General features: G+C 36.8%; 1 protein-coding gene and 1 long non-coding RNA gene across 17 annotated transcripts in view; one reads left to right on the top strand and one right to left on the bottom strand.

Annotated features, from left to right (window-relative positions):
• BNC2 (basonuclin zinc finger protein 2) overlaps window positions 1-21,023 on the bottom strand; it is a 439,476-nt gene that overhangs the window by 313,562 nt on the left and 104,891 nt on the right. The gene's annotated exons all lie outside the window — the stretch shown is intronic.
• Window positions 1-21,023, top strand: part of LOC121034490 (uncharacterized) — a 43,394-nt gene that overhangs the window by 16,104 nt on the left and 6,267 nt on the right. Inside the window, exon 3 of one of the 3 annotated variants that reach the window (XR_005792459.1) lies at window positions 10,029-10,515. The exons of the other annotated variants lie outside the window; for them this stretch is intronic. This is a non-coding gene — a long non-coding RNA (uncharacterized LOC121034490). Of the gene's footprint in view, window positions 1-10,028; window positions 10,516-21,023 lie in introns of those variants that run through there. 3 annotated transcript variants of the gene reach the window in all.

Consider the following 21,023-nt stretch of genomic DNA (forward strand, 5'->3'; position numbering starts at 1 on the left):
CATATGTGCATAAAGAGATTTCAAACTATAAGCCCACAGGCCAAGTTTGGCCCTGAGGCCTAGTTTGTTTTGCTTGGCTTCCTACATGAGTGTGTATGCATATGCATGTATGTGTGCTTAATTATTGGCCAACATGTAAAAAAAATCAAGAAGTTTTAAATTAAAGTCTGGCTTTCCAGCTGCTGGGGATGGAATGGGAATAAGCAAAGGGTGGAGTTTCAGGGAACTAAAGATACAGCAACGGAAACCTGTGTCCCTTCATTACAACATTCTGCTGCAGTGGAGCAGAAGCTACCCTCTTCAGCATGTATTCACAGATGAGCAGAGTCTTCACCACTCTTTACATTAGACCCCAACTGTTTACCTCAATTCCATTATTTGCCTGGACACTAAAGCCATCTGAGGTTGTAAATCCTGGCTATAAGTTACACCTCATTAACCTGACATATCTATATGGAGAATTCATTCGCACATAAGTGAAAGTCATACCTTTTTTTAAAGGTACCAAAACTGTTTTCTGTTTACCTCTTATAAAAACAACACAGATTCATTAAGTTCCCCTTTGCATTTCACTAAGCCTTAAATATATATATATACACACACACATATATACACAAGTGTATATACATATATATGTATATAATAGTATACATATACATTATAGTAGTATACATATATAATAGTATATATTATACATATATAACAGATATGTATATAATATAGTATAACATATATAGTATATATATAGTATAGTATATATAGTATAATATATAATAGATATGTATATAATATACATATACATATATACATATATAATAGTACATATATATTATATGTTTAATATATATTATATGATATAATATATATAACGTATATAATAGTATACATATATATTATATATATGCATACATATATATGTTTACATTATACAGTGAGTAAACCCATTACCTGTCACTGTATTAGAGCCTCTGCTACAATTACAGACACAGGCTTTGTGAGAGCTATTAAGTACCAGTGGTTCTCAAACTCAAACACTTTTAACCAGTAGAGACCTTTAAAAAAAAGAAATTCACACTAAATATGTAGGACAAAAAAAGCACAAAGCTTGGGACCCTTGGCGGCTGTAGTCTGAGATACCATCACAGAACTGAAATGCTGTGCCAAAAATGTTTAGAGAACTGATCTACTCCTACTCCTTTACTATATAAACAAGGAAGAGGAAAAAAAAATGATGGTGGTACAGCATGGACCATTTTTTGAGCCCTGGGCTTCCCTAACTGCTTTTACATCAGAGTTCAAAGCAGTGGTCCAGAAATCTAGCAGCGTGTGACAGCTGCTCCACTGACTTGTAAGAACAGACTATTAAACTTTCAGGAATTTTACAAGTCAGTTGACTTCACCCTGGTAACCTGAAATCGGCCATGGTGGGAATATTTATACCACAGCAATCAGCAAATGCTACAAATCCAAGCTCCCCTGCCCCATAAACCATTTTTAAACATTTACAAGCACATCACTGGTTGAGATTCTGACATCTGCCTATTGGGCATCTTCATATGGTACATGTGATCATATATGTGTCTTTGTACTTCTTTCTAGAGATTTGGGGATTTGGGTGCAGAGTATGAAAAAATCCAAACCAGACGCTTAACAGTGAGAGGAAATAAATCAGTGCAGAAGTTTGAAATGCTCAGTATGTACAACACATCGTGATGAATATTACAAAAGATACAATTACAGTAAGATCTCAGCATCCAGAGCCCTTAAGAAATTAATAGTTCTGGATAGACAAGGAGGCTGGGGGATGTTACCATACATTTACTGAGCACCTGTTGTGTGCCAAGAAGAGCATAAACTACTTTTTCATTTGTTCTGCACAGGTCCTATGAGATAGGTATTATTATTTTCATTTTACCAATAAGGAAATTGAAGCTAAGAGAGTTAAGTCACTTGGCTAAGGTCTCATATTAAGTGTCAAAGTGGGGATTCAAAACCAATTTGGTCTGAGTTCAAAATATGTGCACATCCCAATATCCTGCAATGCCTTCTAAAGTTTCTGCAATTTTAGGTTAAGAATTTTCTTAAAAGGTGTTGTATATATACCTTTTTTTTTAAATAGGGTAATTCTTGTTAATTAAAATTTTTCATTTTGAACATCAAATTAAAATGTAGTGGTACCTTCAGGGCTTCTAAGGGCTTATGGGTCTCTGTTTACTCTTGGAGGAAAAAAAAGAATCTCTGGAAATACTCTATTTTTTAATTTAAAAATTTATCATTTTGTCCTTTTGTAGTTAGCTATAATTACTTATATCTCAATATCTGCCTTTTTCACACTTCTAGAATTTGCTGTCTTATTTTACCATGAACCTTTTCAAAGGAATATTAAGCCGCTGTCAACAAAAAATGAAATAAAGCTATGAATATTGATGAGGAACATCTCCAAATAAATCACAAGAGACCAGACACAAAATAGTAAATATGGTAAACTCCCACTCATGTTAAAAGTAGAAAAGAGAAGGGCCACCTGGGTGGCTCAGTCAGTTAAGTGTTCAACCCTTTTTTAAGTTTATTTTATTTATTTTGAGAGAGACGGAGGGTGAACAGGGGAGGGGCAGAGACAGAATCCCAAATAGGCTCCACACTTAGCACAAAGCCTGACCTGGGGCTCAAACCCACAAACTATGAGACCATGGCCTGAGCCAAAACCAAGAGCCAGACACTCAACCGACTGAGCCACACAGGTGTCCCAAGTGTCCAACTCTTGATTTCAGCTCAGATCATGATCTTGCCATTCATGAGTTTGAGCCCTCCGTGGGGCTCTGCACTGACACCATAGAGCCTGCTTGGGATTCCCTCTCTCTTCTCTCTCAATGCCTCCCCTACTCATACTCACTCTCTCTCAAAATAAATAAACATTACAAAAAAAAAAAAAGAAAAGAGAAAACTTAAGGAAGGGGTAATAAATACTTCTATATTTAGACTAAGCTATTTCTGGAAATACCTTTATTTTTTAATGTTTTATTTATTTTTGAGACACAAAGAGAGACAGAACACGAGTGGGGGAAGAACAGAGAGACAGACACAGAATCCAAAGCAGGCTCCTGGCTCTGAGCTGTGAGCAAAGAGCTGGATGAGCTGCTCAAACCCAAGAACCATAAGATCAAAGTCAGATGCTTAACCAACTGAGCCACCCAGATGCCCCTGGAAATACTTTTAAAAATCTGGTAAATAGAAATTACTTCTGAGTAGGAATGGGAGATCTATTTCTCTGTACACACTTATGTACTCTTTTCTCACTTCTTGCAATTTTTATGTATTAGCAACTAAGAAAACAAAAAATGGGGGCGCCTGGGTGGCACAGTCGGTTAAGCGACCGACTTCAGCCAGGTCACGATCTCGCGGTCCGTGAGTTCAAGCCCCGCGTTGGGCTCTGGGCTGATGGCTCGGAGCCTGGAGCCTGTTTCCGATTCTGTGTCTCCCTCTCTCTCTGCCCCTCCCCCATTCATGCTCTGTCTCTCTCTGTCCCAAAAATAAATAAACGTTGAAAAAAAAATTAAAAAAAAAAAGAAAACAAAAAATGGTTTTAGCATTTTCAAATTCTAAGCAAAATGTAGGGGAAATGACTTTCTTAGAAGTTTGATATCTAAGCTTGAATGCATTGTTGCATCTCTTCAGAATACTCAAAAGCACTGCTTTTCCTGGTTCTCAACTGTGCTAATATTTTTAAGGTTTTAATATGGAAGACAAAAGTCTTTTAATTTCACCTGACTTATAGTGTAGTTGGTAAGATCACACATAAGCCGATGAGTATTTATAAAACATACATAACTGCTCTCTCTTACCAAAGCAGAAGTGCCACAAATCAGTATTTGTGTTATTAGCTACAATGCTTCCAAGAGCATAATTTGGTCAAGCAAAGGATAGGAGTTGAGTTTCTTGGGCTAAGGAGAATATAAAAAGTCAAAGAGAACATTCCAAATTAGTAGAGAAGCATGAATAAAAGTAAGGGTAAGAAAGTACTGTTTGGGGCAGCTGGGGGGCTCAGTCAGTTAAGCGTCCAAGTCTTGATTTCAGCTCAGGTGATGATCTCATGGTTCATGAGTTCAAGCCCGGCATCTGGCTCTGTGCCGGCAGAAGGGAAACTGCTTAGGATTCTTTCTCTCTCCCACTCTCTCTGGCCCTGCTCTGTTCACTCATTTATTTATTTATTTAAATAAACTGGAAAAAAAAAAAAAAAAAAAAAAAAAAAAAAAAGCACCGTTCCTTAGGTAGATGAAGAATGTTAGAAAGTGAGGAGTTTAGAAAGAAAATACACAGGCATGCTACAGAGGCCTTGAAATTTAGGCTTTACGTTTCTGAACAGAAAAGTTAAATAATAGTTTTCTTTTGTCTAGGAACAGTATGCAAGAGGTATCAGAAAAGAGAAAGTTCAGAGGCTGAGATAATTCAATCAGGGGATCTGTGTTGTATTCAAGAATGTAAGTTCCAAGGGCAAGAAAGTTTGTAGGTTTTGTATTGTATCTGTTTATACTACACTTGACCCTATAGTGGAACACTAAAAGAAAATGGTCAGCACATCACAGAATATGAAGACCTAAACTAAGTGACAGTGAGAAACAAAAACACAATTTAGTTGTTTTGTTTTTTAAAAAATCTTAAAATTGATGCTTAATAAATTTCAACTTTCAGAGAAAAGAAGGAGTCAGATAATTTGAAGACTTCCAGTTAAAAAATGGTGGAGGGACCTCCTAAGACTAATACTTAATCTATGCATTATATATAATTTGGTATTTTGCACATATATGTACTATAGAGTTAAAATATTTCTACCTAAAGATATTTGGAAGTTATTAAATGCGTAAACACTAAAATTATGCTCTATCCTTGATTCTACCATGTATTTCTGGTTCACATCTCATCCAACAGCATATGGTGTCACCACTCACCTACAGACTGATATTTCCCTTATAGCACCTCTACATTTGCCTTTCACCATCAAAATGTCACATAGAGGCTACACATTTGACAAGGCAATCATCTATCCATGACAAATGGGCATGGGTATCCCTCCAGAATGCCAGCATACCTAATCAGTAAATATAAGTTATCTCTCAAAGAAGCTTTAGAAACTGCCAGATTTCTGCAACTGAATACCCCTCTTGCTTAGAACTCAGTATTTCTGATTTGGACCATAATAGTCTCTCCAAAATTGCTGCCTACCACATTTCACATTTTTGTTAATGAACACGTAAGGCTCCCACCCATTAAGACTTAAACTCACATCTGTTCCACTTCTACATTCTTACCATGTTTGGCACACTGCCTTATATTCAGGGATGTTTAAGATTGGTTGAATGTATGAACACATGATGAATAAATGAAGAATTACAGTACCTTTCAGGGGTTTATATACTAGGGAGTGAAATTCAGGCCACGATTCCATTGACTGTTAACCCAGTAACTATGGCAAGCATTGCTAATTGAGGACAAAACATTTTTATCCCCCTCACCCACCTCACCCTCTCAAAGTACTCCCCTCCAGTCAGTCAAAATTCACCCACAAGATGAAACATATTTGCCATCCCTGAACTATGAGCCTTCTTAAGTTCCAATTTGTTATCATTTTTAAAGTTTTCTCAGGTAACCCCAAAAGAAAAAGTTTAAAACACCGATAAGGTCAAAATTAAATCCAGAACTATGAACTCACTGGTAAAATATTCTTTCCCTTTGCATTTAAACTTGGTAAAGATACCTAGTACATTGTGAGCACTGCAGTGCTCTGTGAGAAAGAGCAGAGCTCAATCTTCCTCTGAGGTCTCTTTAGCATAAAAGTGGCAAATGCCTTCAAGGAAAATGCAGCACATCTAAGAGATCAGCAATGAAATCTCTCAAGGAAAGTCCATTTCTGTTCTCTTTCCAGACATCCCCCATCTCTTAGTTTCCCTTGTACTACAGATTTATTTTTCTCAAAATGAAGATAAATATCAAATACTAAGGAGTCATTTGTCCAGACAGCATACAAGTAATCACAGAAAAATCATAACAATTTTTCTAGAAATATTAACTCAATCAAGAGTAACTCTCAAGCACCATACTATGTATGTGTGTATATCTATATATATTTTTTAATGAATTTATGGTAAGATTGTTTCTAGTCTGAGATCACTAAAAGATCTAAATGTAATGCACTATGACACATGTCTATATGAAAACAAGTTATTAACTGTTGTGTGGTATTTCTAAGAATTTTTAAAAATTAGATCTATTAAGAAATAAGACAACAGATGACAAACTTTTTATTTTGTCACATTTTGTTGGGGGAAAAAAAAACCACACCACAATAAAACAAAAAACAAACAAAAACCCTAAATGGAAAGGAATTAACATTTCAGAGGTTAAGTTGTTTTGGCTCTTTTTGTTTTGTTACATTCTGTTTAACTCATGCCTGAACGTGATAAACAAATAAACTACTAGGAAAAATAGGAGGGTGCGGTGTTTTCAAATGAATGCACTTCCATCTTAGATAGATAGTGCCAAGTGTACTGCTTTAAATACAATTAAGTATCACCTGAAATTGCAGCTTCCAGGCACATTAAAGACTGTGTCTTCACAATATTAAAACAACTGATCGATGAAGTCAATGTGTTTGGGGGGCAGCAGTAAGTCAAATGAGATGTTTCATGCTGCTGGAGACAAAACAACCAGCTGACTGAAGCTGTGAATTAGCAGTTTCATCTTAGAACTAAAATTCTCATGTAGTCTCAGAGAACAAGTCATTTTTACAAATTACTTGGCAATCATGCATTTCAAAGACAGCCTCTCAAATCACCAGGTTGAAAAAAATTACAAGTCATAAAGTAATCTGTACACTTTCCTTCTTTTCTATCCTTCTCTAAACACATCCATACCATCGAGTAAACAAACAAAGTCTCAACGATCTTTTTTAAAAAGGGAAAGAAAAAAGAAAGCCTAATATCTTGCCATATCTGAACCATAACAAAGACGTTGCAGGAGGAGTGTGAGCTGGCAAGTCTGCCAAAGCTAAATGTCTTCCACATGGTCAGTGGCCAGTGAGCTCTGAAACAGGGGGAGAAAATCTGACACTGAACACTTCGACGTGAACATAACCTACTAGATCCACTCTCTGTTATGATTCTGCATATACATTGTAATCGTGATTAAAATGTATGAAACTGCAGAGAGCCTAATGTTAGGAAGTTTCCTTGTCCCTTAACATCACGTGAACACCCCAGGTCAAATATTACATGACACTAATGGTCAGGAAGCAAAGTGGATGACCTGAAACTACGTACTTTATTTTAACAGATCTCACAGACTCCTCTTTCAATGGTTGTGGGACAGACACAGCAGAGTTTGAACATTAACAGAGGTTGTTAAAGTAAAGCTTAAACCCAAATGTGTTAGCATAAAAGTACCTACTTGGAAAGATTTTAAGAGTATGTTTTATTAAATCCTGAAATGCATGTCCTGGTAAATTTCTATATAAATCTGATTTACAAATTCCACTGAAAATGTACCACAGCTGGCAGAATAAATTACTACAATAAATCATTATTAAATAACTGTAAATCTTTGTAATGACATAATGCCTAACTAAAAAAGTATGCAGAAGTGAACACTCGGTAGAAGAAAAGCACTCTTCATACAAGAAAGCAAATTACAAAACTTACCATGCCAACACCACAATATGATTCAGTGACTAAATAGGGAAATAAAATTCACATAAATAGTACTGAAATCTGCAGTGGAGTTATGTTCACTATTGCATCAAAACGAATTGTGTGACAATTTGTATGGGTAACAGGCTCAAAGTTTCTAACCTTAACATTCACACTGCCAAAGGGTAAGTCTTACAGGTACATCTGCATCCAATACTTAGCTAGACGATAAAAACATATCCAAGGTATCAATCAGTAAGTCCAGTTTGCCTCTTCTCTAAAGCTTCACAAATATTCCATAGAAAATAATGTCTTCCCGCTACCACACTCTCCCCCATATAGAACACCACCCTACTTCAAAATAAACTTTTTGGAAAATACATATAGCTCTATTCTTCTCGATGTGGAGATGAATAGTTACAGTAATCCATTACTCCAGATGCCACTTGAAGTGAATCACTCTAACCGTCCCTTATTTAGATCTCCCAAGCCTCCATTTGTCAAAGTGCAGACACTTGGCACTTGTGTCACAACCAACAAGGCACAGCGCTCCGGCCAAGATGAGCTCCAGCAAAACGACAGGCCCCAAAAGTGCCGGATTACAGCATGTGATTGCTTCCTCAGCCTCTAAGGAAGGGTGAATTATTAACCGACACTTTCATAGCAGAAAAACTGTCTAAAATAAATCCATTAAAACAGTTAGTCTACTGAATATCTCATGCTGACAGTTGGTAAAAATCTTTGTCTAAGTCATCACTGCCCACTCTTGTTTGTTTGTATTTCAGTTCACAGCCACTACCCTTCATAAAATAAAAACATGCCCCTGAATGCCACCTCCACCTGCTTTTCTATTTGCCAAACCCCAGGTGGCAAAAGTATCTCTCAATAAGGAACCACTGCCTTTTCCAACGAGTACAGGATTTACCAATATGCTATTCAGGAAAGTTGCCCCCAACACAACATACTTACAGACCGAGCTGTCCAATAAGATAAATGGGCAAAAATGGTCTCTATTTTAGTCTAGATCAAAATATTTTTGCAAATATTAATAGGAGAATATTTTCCCCTGTATTTCATTTTCCAATTTGCCTTCCATTACAGGTACAAAAAAAAAAAAAAAAACCACTCTTTTTCAATATGCAACAACTACTTCACTGAGAGCATTATTAAATGCATCTACCCAAGAAGCACTTGGGTTCCATTGTCACGTACAGTCTACCCTTGAACAATGTGGGGGTTATAGATGCCAACTGCTCCACTCTCCTTGCAGTAGAAAATCTGTGTATAAATTCTGACTCTTCCCAAACTACACTACTATTGACCAGAAGCCTTCCCAATAACATAAAAAGTCAACACATATTTTGTATGTTATATGTATTAAATACTGTATCCTTACAATAAAGAAAATATTACTAAGCTAGAGAAAAGAAAATGTTATTAAGAAAATCATAAGAAAGAAAAAATACATTCACAACACTGATTTATCAAAACAAATGTGCATGTAAGTGAACCTGCAAGGTCCAAACCACGTTATTCAAGGATCAGCTGTATGTCTTCCCAACAAGACAAGTTCTCCCTTCATCCTATTTCCATCTGCACAAAAGCCATTCTCTTCATTTCACCCACCCTCATGAGAGAGCAAAGATCTGTGCTGTGGCCTCAAAACCTGGCATATACCAGATCCAATGAATGAACAGTAAAAGTATACCTCACTCCGTGAAAGGGAATAAACATCTAAAAGTTACATGTGGAAACTGAAAACATTTCCAAATAAGCAACAGTTCAAAAAGAGAGACAAAGACAGCATGCAAAAGCACACTGACCCAAAAGGAGAGGGTGGTTCAGAATATACAGGGGCGCAGGAAAAGGAGTAAAGAGGAGACCTAAGAAACTGGAAGACAATGTACAGTGTATAAAAGGCAGAATTCTAGGGATGCCTGGGTGGTTCAGTCAGTTAAACATCTGACTTCAGCTCAGGTCATGATCTCACAGTTCGTGAGTTCAAGCCTCATATCAGGCTCTCTCCTATCAGCACAGTGCCCACTTCAGGTCCTCTGCCTGCTCTCTCTGCCCTTCCCCTGCTTGCACTCACTCTCTCTTTCTCTCTCTCTCTCTCTCTCAAAAATAAGTTAAAATAAGAGCAAAATTCTAGGTTACAAGAGCGTGTGACCTAAATTTTCAGCTACATTCCCTAGAAAAAGTAAACAAAAAATGAGAATGTTGACCATTGCTACGATTAGGTCTTCAGAGGTAATCTTTTAGGGTAATCTACTTATGTTAACTCCATGATTAGACAAGAAAAGACATGACTTCCTCTTTTCTTCCTCACCCAACCTCCCATTTCTCTAGGCAATCCAGTGTACTCCCAGGCTTAAGTTATCAACTGAACTTTGATGGCCACCAAAATCCCTACCTTCAGCTTAGACTGCTCTTCTACACTGCAAACGTACTCAACTGTCTACCTATCATTTCCAAGAGAATGCCTAACAGGAACTTCAAAAAGAACTTCCACAAATGCTGCCCTAGGACTCCTCAAATTTGCTCCTTCTCCAGAATTGAACTTATTAAATAGCACCATTGACCTCTGAGTCCTTGGAAAATAACTTTTTTCCATTTACAAAGTCCAAAGGGATGGACTATTTTATCTTTTCCCATTTTCTTAAGAGCATTTTCTTGGAGCTATAGTGAATCTCAGTCTTTACATTAACCATTAGAACAGAGGTAAATCTCTAGGGATTAAGTCCACTCTCCAGTTTTCATTGCAGAGATAACTCCAAGGTCACATGCCAGATCACCTCAATATGTAAAAACAAACCACTAGAATTAGCTCAAGTGTTTCTCATGAGATGTACAGAACACTCTCACAAGGAGAAGCTCCTTTTCTCTCGAGAAGATGAGACAGTGATATACTTTGTTCTGCTTTGATGTATACAAACTGTGAGATTTTGTCCCAACTTTATAGTCACTTTGTGTTATCCTACATGCATGTAAATCTGTTAATGTCTACTCAATAATAAATTGTGTTCTTTCTCTCTCTTGTAAGTCAGTAAGAAGGTGTCCTTTTTGTTGGCAGGATTATTTTAGTTCCATAACAATCTCTCCCCACCCCCTCTGAAAACTCACATGCAATCTCCAAATGGCTTCTAGTTTATCTCCTAAATAATCTCTGGATTAATCTACTCTCCATCCCCATGTCTACCACCCTAGAACAGACTACATCTTTTGATAGTTAAAATAGACTCCAACCTCAGCTTCTCTTGAATTTACTTTTTCTCCCATCCAAACCATTCTCCTCCAAATTATAGCTGGTTTTTCCAAAATCCTTTAACAGGACCCTACAAGATCTGACATCTGCCAACCTGTGCATCTCTATCTTTTGACCCTTCACAATGACCCAGATTTTCTGTGTGCCCCAGCCATTCTCTCATTGCTTTAATCCCTTTCCTTTTCTCCTTCCTGAACCTGCAGAGATGCCCTCAGAGACAGTTTCTTTACCTGGACTAGAGTAGGTTATTATCTCTTCCTATAGCACCCTGTCCTTATTCTCAGCACTTGTAATTATTTAAGGTCTAACTTCCCTATGGGTCAACAAGCACTATCATAGCAGACCTATATTCCCAGTGCAGCTACAACAAATATTTCTGACTGAATATCCTAACGTATTAGCCAGTGAAAGTAGAGAGGCAGCTTAAAAGCAATTAAGAAGTATGTAGGTCGGGGTGCCTGGGTGGTTCAGTCAGTTAAGCGTCTCTTGATTTCAGCTCAAGCTGTGATCTCATGGTTCATGAGTTCATGCCCCCACATTGGGCTCTGCACGGACAGCAAGAGCTTGCTTGGGATTCTCTCTCTCTCCTTCTCTCTGTTTACCCCTCATCAGCTCATGCTTGTTCTCTCTCAAAATATTAAAAAATAAATAAATAAATGTAGGTTTACCTGTTTTATTGTATGTATTTATGTTGATCTTAAATCTCTTGCTATATCTTAAAACTTGTCATTTTACAACTAATTTAATAAAAAACCATTATCTGAAAGATTAAGGCTCCTCACAGCCACTGTAACCTGGCTACCACTGGGGCCCGTTTATCAAGACAGAAATGAGCCCTGGTATACCCTGGGATTTGACTCCAATAAGCCCTTAAATAATTCCTTGACAATTGTCAAACGAGACAGAAATGTGAGGTGCATTTGTCAAAAGCCTGGAGACATTTCTTCAAACCTAACACAAGCATTTATATTCCTAGTTTTCTTCAAGCCCCTTTCTCAAACTCCAACATTAACAACTAATGCAAATTTTGACCATGTAATTTTACTGTTCTGAACATTTACTGAATGTCTACTATGTGTCCTCATACAATTATAGCACTAGGGAAAAAATAACAGTTGCAAAGACAAACAATTCATTGTTATTTAAGAGCAAAATGAACTGTGACACCTGGTTTGCTCAGTTGGTTAAGTGTAGGACTCGTTGGCTCAGGTCATGACCTCAGAGTGATGAGACCAACCCCCATGTAGTTCGTTGGGCTCTGCCCTGGACGTGGAGCCTGCTTAAGATTTTCTCTCTCTCTTTCTTTCTCTCTCTCTCTCCCTGCCCCTCCCCAGCTCACACACACACATGCTCTCTCAAAGAAAAAAAAAAAAAAAAGCAAAATGAATTGGAATTGTACCAATCCATATATAAGGAAGTCCTACAAATTGGTCAGTATTATCCATGTTACCAAATAGCTTTTGTTCCTTCATAGTTTTCAGATTTCAGTAATAATTTTATTCAATAAATTATAAGCATAAAGATTGGAATGATAGCTTTCGATGGTGGTCATAATAAATTACCACTACTTTATAGTGACTTAAAAAACAAAAACTTACTTTTTTACAATTCTGTTGGTCAGTAGCCCAACACAAGACTCCATGGACTAAAATAAAAATGCTAGTAGGGTTTTGTTCCTTTTTGGAGGCTCCAGGGTACTTCGTTCCTTGAGCTCAGGGAGGCCTCCTTCCCCCATCTTCAAAGCCAGCAATGTATCTATTTGGCCATTCCTGTATAGCCACCTCTACATCTCTGACCACAGCAAGTTAAGACTCTTTTAATGATTCATGTGATGACTGCGTCCACCAGGATAATCCAGGATGCAATCCCTATCTCAAGGTCTTTAACCCTTTAACTGCAAAGTCCCTTGCAGGTAACATTCACAATTTCTTAACAGTTGGACATGGTGGTGGGGGCAGGGGGGCATTATTCTGCCATTATTTTGCACAAAAGTCATCTGAAATTTTCAAGTTAGTATTCCTACCTGAGAATTAATAGCATTTCTAATTGCCCAGTATGTGACATCTGCTAATTTAATATGCAACTGAAGCAAAATCTATCAATGAATTTTATTATCATAATCAGAATCTTTAATGAATCTATTGGTTTTACTTACACTTACAGATGTAACAAATATACCTTTAAAAAAAAAATACTATTTATCTTTCATTTGAATGGGGGGGAAGAAGAAAAATATTCCAGGGTCGGAGTGTATATTTTTGGTATAAACACAAATTCCTAAGGGAATGTGTTCTGATTATATTAGTGATAAATTCCAGGAAACTGAATCAACTAAGATGGGTTATAAAACTTCACTTCATGATAATAGTTTTCAGTTCACACCAAAAAGCAATGTAGAGAAATGGATTATAGGTTACCACAGCTGGCTATAATCTCACACTTCAATAATACAGAAGATGTGATTTTCATGCAAGAATCTTAGTTGGAACTGAGACTTATTTAGTTAACTGCCTTTAATATTATTTTGTACTTGGTTATGAAAAGGTTTTTTTTTTTTCAGAGAGAAGTCAAGGACCACACCTGAAGCTTATTTTACTCAGGGTGTGTTTTCTGTATAGATGTTAGAAAGGATTTCAATGGAAAAATATAGTTATTTCTAAGACTTCAGGGCCAGAAAAACCATCAGATAGATTTTTTCCTAATTTTTTTCCTCTGAAATCCTATCATCTTGATAGAATGTAAGTATGGTTTCAAACTGAAAAGGAATTACCAGTATCAATGTGAATCAAATACTAATAAACACAGCTTGAAAACAAATCATCAGGAGAACAACCATTCTTAACCATGACATTTATACATAATTCAGTTTTACTGTTCCATTTTTAAATCTGTGAAAGCATTCCATAATCACATATAAAACTAGAAGTACAAAACCATAATAAAACAGCTCCATTTTTGAAGAAATTCTATGAGCTAAGTATCTTCTGAATTTCATTTGCAATGAAAATGTACTGCTTTTATAATAAGAAAAATGTGTAAATGGGGGGAAGGCAGGACAGGAGAATGTCCTAACAAAGCCTATCTAAGCATACCACCAAGTACTCATCTTCATATTAAAACTAAGGCTGAAAAGACAAATTGAATGTAACCTCTCAAGGTGACTAGTAATTACCACCAAACTACCATAGCTGTACTCACTACTGAGTCTCCAAAAACGTACTCACCATTGGCTAGAATATAAATAGCCAAGTTGTTAAATAATCTGTACATTCTACACACACACACACACACACACACACACACACACACACACATATACACAAAGCTAATTATCTGTTTAACCCTACTGTGGTATTCATTTCTCAATATATACCTGTAACAAATTAGTACATTGTACACCTTAAAATTATATAAGTCAATTATATCTCAATAAAGGAGGGAAAAAATGTACATCCAAGTTGTGGTCCTAAATCATGCATTCTCAACAGAAGAAAAATATTATAGATATTGCAGTAGTTTATGGTCCTCCAAAGTTCTACCCTACCCAACAAAACCATATTCATTAGGATTTTATGAGTAGTGGGAGTGGGGAGAGGACAAAGATTAGGACACAATGTCTAAAAAGACTCCTTAGGCCCTAATAGTGGAAAAAATGGTTGAGTAACAGTACAAATCAAGATGAACCCAACCCTGGCTATCAACTATAGGCATATGAATACTAGGGAATCCCTGATAACCACAGAACTATCTGCTTCATGCCCATCCACTCCTACAGCCCCACCAGTTCTGGGGCATCTCCAAGGATGACCCAGTTTGACTACTCAGGAAATATATAAAAATCACATTAGTCCATTTAGGTCATTTGTGAACTCCCTAGGAGGTGTATTTAACCACAAAGGAAAAGGTGGCATAGCAAATTACTTTAAATTCTATTTAGAGTCGGATGGAAGATGAAATTATGATATGAAATTTGGGAAGGAAAGAAATAGCTGAAGGAAAAATAATGGGTGCTGCATATCTCTTTAGAAAAATACGTAATATTGAACATAAAAGTTTTGTCAGCCATGATCCACACCTAAGAATTTTCACATGTGGGTATAAATAGATAAAGAAGAAGAAAATATTTCAGGTATAGAGGTAGCAATAGCTAGCTTCAGTTTAAAAGGAATTTCACTTATTTTACTCTTGATTCTGAAAAACTAGTATTATACCACATGTCCCTCATTTTCCACAACAATCCCAATTTCATGTAATTGTATTCTTTTTTTTTTTTTAATTTTTTTTTTCAACGTTTATTTATTTTTGGGACAGAGAGACAGAGCATGAACGGGGGAGGGGCAGAGAGAGAGGGAGACACAGAATCGGAAACAGGCTCCAGGCTCCGAGCCATCAGCCCAGAGCCTGACGCGGGGCTCGAACTCACCGACCGCGAGATCGTGACCTGGCTGAAGTCGGACGCTTAACCGACTGCGCCACCCAGGCGCCCCTCATGTAATTGTATTCTTACTCCTGGTCCCCAAAAGTGATTTTTAAATACAAAACTATGATCTCATTAAGATTTTCCATACAAACAAATCAATACCAGCAATTCCACTGTTACACATTAAATACTTGGGGGACAGAGGAGACTTGGAAAAGCCTATCACTCTACTCGTATTTAAAAGCAATATGCTTTGTAACTTTAGGATTCTAGTAAATGAAGAAAAGTTAGAAAACCAAATAAATGATGAATTGTTTTGACCCATCCATATTTATTTCAGCACTTCTTAATTCTTTAGTACTTGCAGTTGTTTCTGTAGGCTCTCTTGTAAAGCTTTTTTTGATGAACAGAATTACCTTGTATTTAACACCACAGCACTTAGCTCTCTTACGCTTCATCTAGCTACAAAGCACTATATTTGAAGAACAAGTGCTTTACAAACTGGACATGTCATCAAGTTACATGTGTATGTTGCACAAGAATATTCAGTCCAGAAACAAGGTAGTAGAAGCAAAATACATCATTGTACTCAAGAGTATGTATCAAAAATTAAAAAGAATAAACATAGAAAGTAGCAAAATCTCTTAACCAAGAAGAATCAATATAGTCACCCTCATTAGTTTCATAAAATTAAGACAAAGGACAGGGTAGATTATTTTAGAAAAGTAACACCTTAAGATCCAAAGAACCTGCACTCCAGGAAGCAAACTTCACTCTGGGAGAGGAGAGTTGATCTTCTATTTTCTGAAGGACATCATCAAGTTGGTGCCAGCCAAGGCCATATGGAAGTGCATCTCCTTCTGGAATATTATATGAGGTGTGAGGAAGAATTCAAGACAAAATGCCAGAAGGGGCTGATCTAGGAAACTAATCATCTTGTAAAAAATGCCTTTAAACACTACCCAAAAACATTTAAAGATCTTTAACCACCCTACCCTCAACCTTTCTTCTTCCTTAGAGAAATGGTATTCTAAAAAACAAACAAACAAACAAACAAAAACAACAGAATGAAAGTTGTAAATGAGGATGCATCAAAAAGCCCACGACCCCCTTTAAAACTCTTGAATATGCAAGCCACAGAAAGGGAACCAACAGAGTATACACTCTAGGAAGCTCCATACCAACAGCAGCTCCTAGGAAAAATAATTCAAGGTAGACTACAGCCATCTCCCATTTCCCTCAATTTTCTTTTTCAATTTTCAAGCAAATAATATACGTTGCTTTTTGCTTACAAACTAACAGAGACAGTGAGGAACAGAAACTGGCCTCAAGAGTAGGAAGACAGGTAACCTGACCTCTTAATGTCCCCTGCCAACTACTAAATCCATAGAGCTCATTCTGAGTCTCTAGCATTAAAAAAGCCCCCCTTTGTATATGGCACTGTAATGCAGTAACAGTAATGATAACAATAATGAAGATGCCTTATATCTAGTGCCTTATACCTTAAAGTGCTTTAATGACTTTAATGGATTGAAGCATCCCTATGAGATCAAAGTCAGATATTATCATTTCTAGTCTACATAATAGAAAATCAAGGAAAAAAGGTTAAGTAACTTGACCAAGCCTCACTCGTCAATACAGTGTTCTGATAACAGTTAAAGGGGCTGCTAGTCCCTTTGCTGCTTAGCTGGCTGCTCAACCTGTGGCCTATCCCAAAACAGCTCTCTGGCTTGGGAGCTATGATGACACTGGCCTGAGAAAAGAGATCTGTCTAAACTTAGTATCACTGAGGTCCAAAGGGCTCCAGAGAATTGGTTGGCAGACAAAATCATTTTTATAAAAATTAAGTTTCTTCACTTTAATTTTTTAAGATCCAAATTTCTTTAATTTAAAAATGAAATAAATAAAAAGATCCATGCCACCCACTCAAATATTACAATGCAAAATCACCTTGATAACTTCATAATCACTTCAAAATCACCTTGATAACTTCATAATTATAGAGAACAAAACACACAGGATGAAGAGAACAGAAAGGAGACACCTGTCACCAGGGTCTTTTCCAAGCTAGTGGTGAGTTGGGAGAAAATTGCAGAGCCTGTTACTTCCAGATGATAAGATCTAACCTTCATAGTTCCCATTAAATCTGTTAAAGATGAACACAACACACCCAGCTAAAGAATGCTCAAGTATCACGTCACAAAGGCAGCAATATTTTTAACCATTACAAGGCCCAAAGTCTGAAAACTACCAAACTATACGTGCATTTGGTCATGTTCATATTTACATACATCATGTCCTCCTTCTACAAAAACTAATCACTCCTCACTGGAAGACTTTACCAAGAGAAAAAAAATAACCTATTCCTAACATGAAATCTCTTATTTATTTGGGTTACCAAGTATGTGATCAGAAGTAAAGTAAGAGCTAGGATTAATTCCTAATAAAACTTAACCTTGCTCTCCCACCCACACAAAAGTAATTGTTTAGAAACGTGCGATTATTTGGCCCCAACCCATTCTTGGGGTGTGTAGCTCACTCACTGCCAGTAATTGCTTCCATACAAAACCGTGTTTTAAGACATGTTTGCATACTTATGATGATATGTTACATTTATATCACATTTAAAACCCCAAATAGGCTTACAGGTTTTATTTTCTGTACTAAGAAACAGAGACTGCATGGTGTCCTAAAGAAACCACCAGAAAGTGGTTTCATTTTTTATTTTCAACTAACTCTCTCTCTCTCTCACTCTGAATGTTTAGCTTCCTGAGCTTTTTCTTTTAATTAACTGGAAACAAAACTCATTTATCTAGGAAGAAAATCAACCTAAAAATCTGTGACAAGAGACCATGAGTATATCCCTGTCATGAACCCAAATTGATATTACCCAGGTCAGTATGCAATAAATTCTACTGGCTAATAATCATTTCACTTAGGGCAATTTCATTTGACTCAATAAGAAAAATAGAAAACTTCTATAACAATTGAGGTTCATATTTCCTTCCTTAAAATTACTAATGAAACACTTTTAACCCATCTGCTATTTTATTAATGTAGATTATACAAGTTGGTATGATTTTATTTACCTATATATACTTTTTTAATAAAAAGCAAATTCTCTTTCTGCATCAAAAACAAAATTTTAAGAATTAGTAACTAAATTTGTTAAATTTAATTTGTTCTTCATAGCTCAGTGATTTCAGAAATAGTTAATTTTCACTGTCCCATTCCACAAATAAGCTTGTGGTCAATGAAGGAACTCAAAATTCCCCCCAAAATGGAAAGAGAGAGCAAGAAGAGGAGGGGGCGAGGGGGGGAGGGGAGAGAGAGATTCATCCTCTTCAGGAAGCATATAAAACTTAGCATTAGCATACATGCTAGGGTTTTGGGAAGGTAGTATTTTGTTATTTTGGTTCTTAGTACAGGCAAAGGTAGCAACTCTTCAGAGTCAGGGGAAGGGATGGAGAAGCTAAAGACTGATTAAGTTTTGTACTCTTCAAGCTCTACCCTACACAAATATTTACTCTATACCCTACATCGAAACCATGCTATTCCAGACCCCTTTGAGTACAGTGAACACACATGTACATACACACAAAAAACCACAGTAAGCAGATAAATCTTATTAGGTAAGAGGTTTACAGAAAGATGATTTTCTAGTATCACAATGTGATGTAAATTAAAAATGTGACTGGATTTGATTCTGATTATGGCTGTTACAATGCAGTAATTTGTTTAAAAAATACATAACGAAATTTTAGATCTATTTTTGAGCAGTAAAAAACCACTCCTAGAGCAAAGGGATAAAAGCTAAATTTTATTTTCAATACATACAAATTATATATATCACTCAAAATTATTAAAACTGTTCATAAGTTATTATTAATATTTTAGTAAAAAAAACCTCATTGCTTTACAAAAGAAATTCTTGACTTTAGAAAAGCTAAAATAGGCTTGCCCAGGGGTGCCTGGGTGGCTCAGCTGGTTAAGCAGCCGACTTCGGGTCAGGTCATGATCTCACGGTCCATGGATTTGAGCCCCACGTCATGCTCTGTGCTGACAGCTCAGGGCCTGGAGCCTGCTTCGGATTCTGTGTCTCCCTCTCTCATTGCCATTCCCCGGCTCACACTCTGTTTCTCTCCAATAAATTAAACAAACAAACAAACAAACATTTAAAAAAAAAAGGAAGTTGGGGTGCCTGACTGGCTCAGTCAGTAGAATATGTGACTTGACCTTGGAGTTGTAAAGTCAAGCCCCATGCTGGGTGTAGAGATTACTTAAAAATAAAATCTTGAAAGAAAAGAAAAAAAAGAAAAAAGACACAAGGAAAAGCAAAGCAAAGCACAGAGTCACAGAAACACCACCTGGCCCCCTCCAAAACTTCATATTTAAACAAACACAAAAACTCTTCTGGTAAAAGTAACAGGTTTTTTTCCATGGGCTATAATCATTCATGGACGATGCCTTAATTAAAGCTGGGCAACGAAACTGTATATTAAGCTGAGTGTTAAGTCAAAAAACTAACTTCTTAGCATAACAGAGCATACTCAAAGCATAATTTCTTAATGTGTCCTGTTAGGTCTACATATTAGCAGAGATGTAAACACTATCAGTTTTCAACCTTAACTGTGAATTTTTCCATTTTTAGTGCTTTCTGTCCCAACTTTAATGTTCTTTTAATGTAGTTTTTCCTGTGTGATATATCATATTTATCTCTGTAGCCATCCATCACTATTTTCTTTAATTGAGGTTAATTTCTTTCAACTTGGGGGAAGGTGGGAGGAAGGAGGGAATCCTCATTCTACAAGCACTGCGCACAGAGGGCATTCACAGCTGCTGATTTTTTAAATCACAAAGCCCAATTTTCAGGATGCTTAAAGTCCTCAAATCCACCTTACTGCCCTCCAATCTGGACCTAAATCAACAATCTACTGGGATGGGAACCCAGTTCCCACCCAGAACCACTTAATGAAAAATTTCTACCTAACTAAAATCCCTCCAGCTGCAACCTAAGTCCTTTTGTTTGTTTTCACTCAAATGGCTAACAGCTGGCACCACCTTCCATGTAAAATTATTTCATGTGTTTGGAAACCGTGATTAACTCATACCTTGGTCTTCACTTCTCCTGGCCACAAAAATCAGTTCATTTCTCAAATTTTTTAAACATTTTCTACTTTTAACTCTGGGCTCCACAGTTGTATTGGAGTTTAGAATAACTAAGTGGCCAGAAATAAGTGAAATACATTGTAAATGTTGATAAAAGGGTTATTCTTCTGCTCATCTTAGAGCCTAGCCGTAGGGCCTTTAGAATGGGCTCTGGCAGAAGGCTGGCTGAAGATGTCCTCCCACAAAGCATAGGTGACAAAGACAACTCCCTCACCCAGTTTTATGAAGTGGACCAAAAAGAGGGAGGGAGATCTCATAAGTCTAAATGTAGAGCCTGACAATTTTAAAAGCCACAATTAAAAAGAGATAAAAGCTGGTCAAATCTGGGCAAAGGGTTTTATTTTGGCATGCTAATGAACATTTGGGTACCTTGCACTTGTACAGTACAGTTTACCTATCATCCTCTTAAGGATATGCATATACACTTCATTCCCTGGGAAGAGGCTGGGATGGTCTTGGGAATGAAGAGGAAAGGAATCCACTACCAAAG

This window comes from Herpailurus yagouaroundi, unplaced genomic scaffold, assembly GCF_014898765.1.
Source record: "Herpailurus yagouaroundi ecotype Mexico unplaced genomic scaffold, PumYag 160, whole genome shotgun sequence".
Lineage (NCBI taxonomy): Eukaryota > Metazoa > Chordata > Mammalia > Carnivora > Felidae > Herpailurus > Herpailurus yagouaroundi.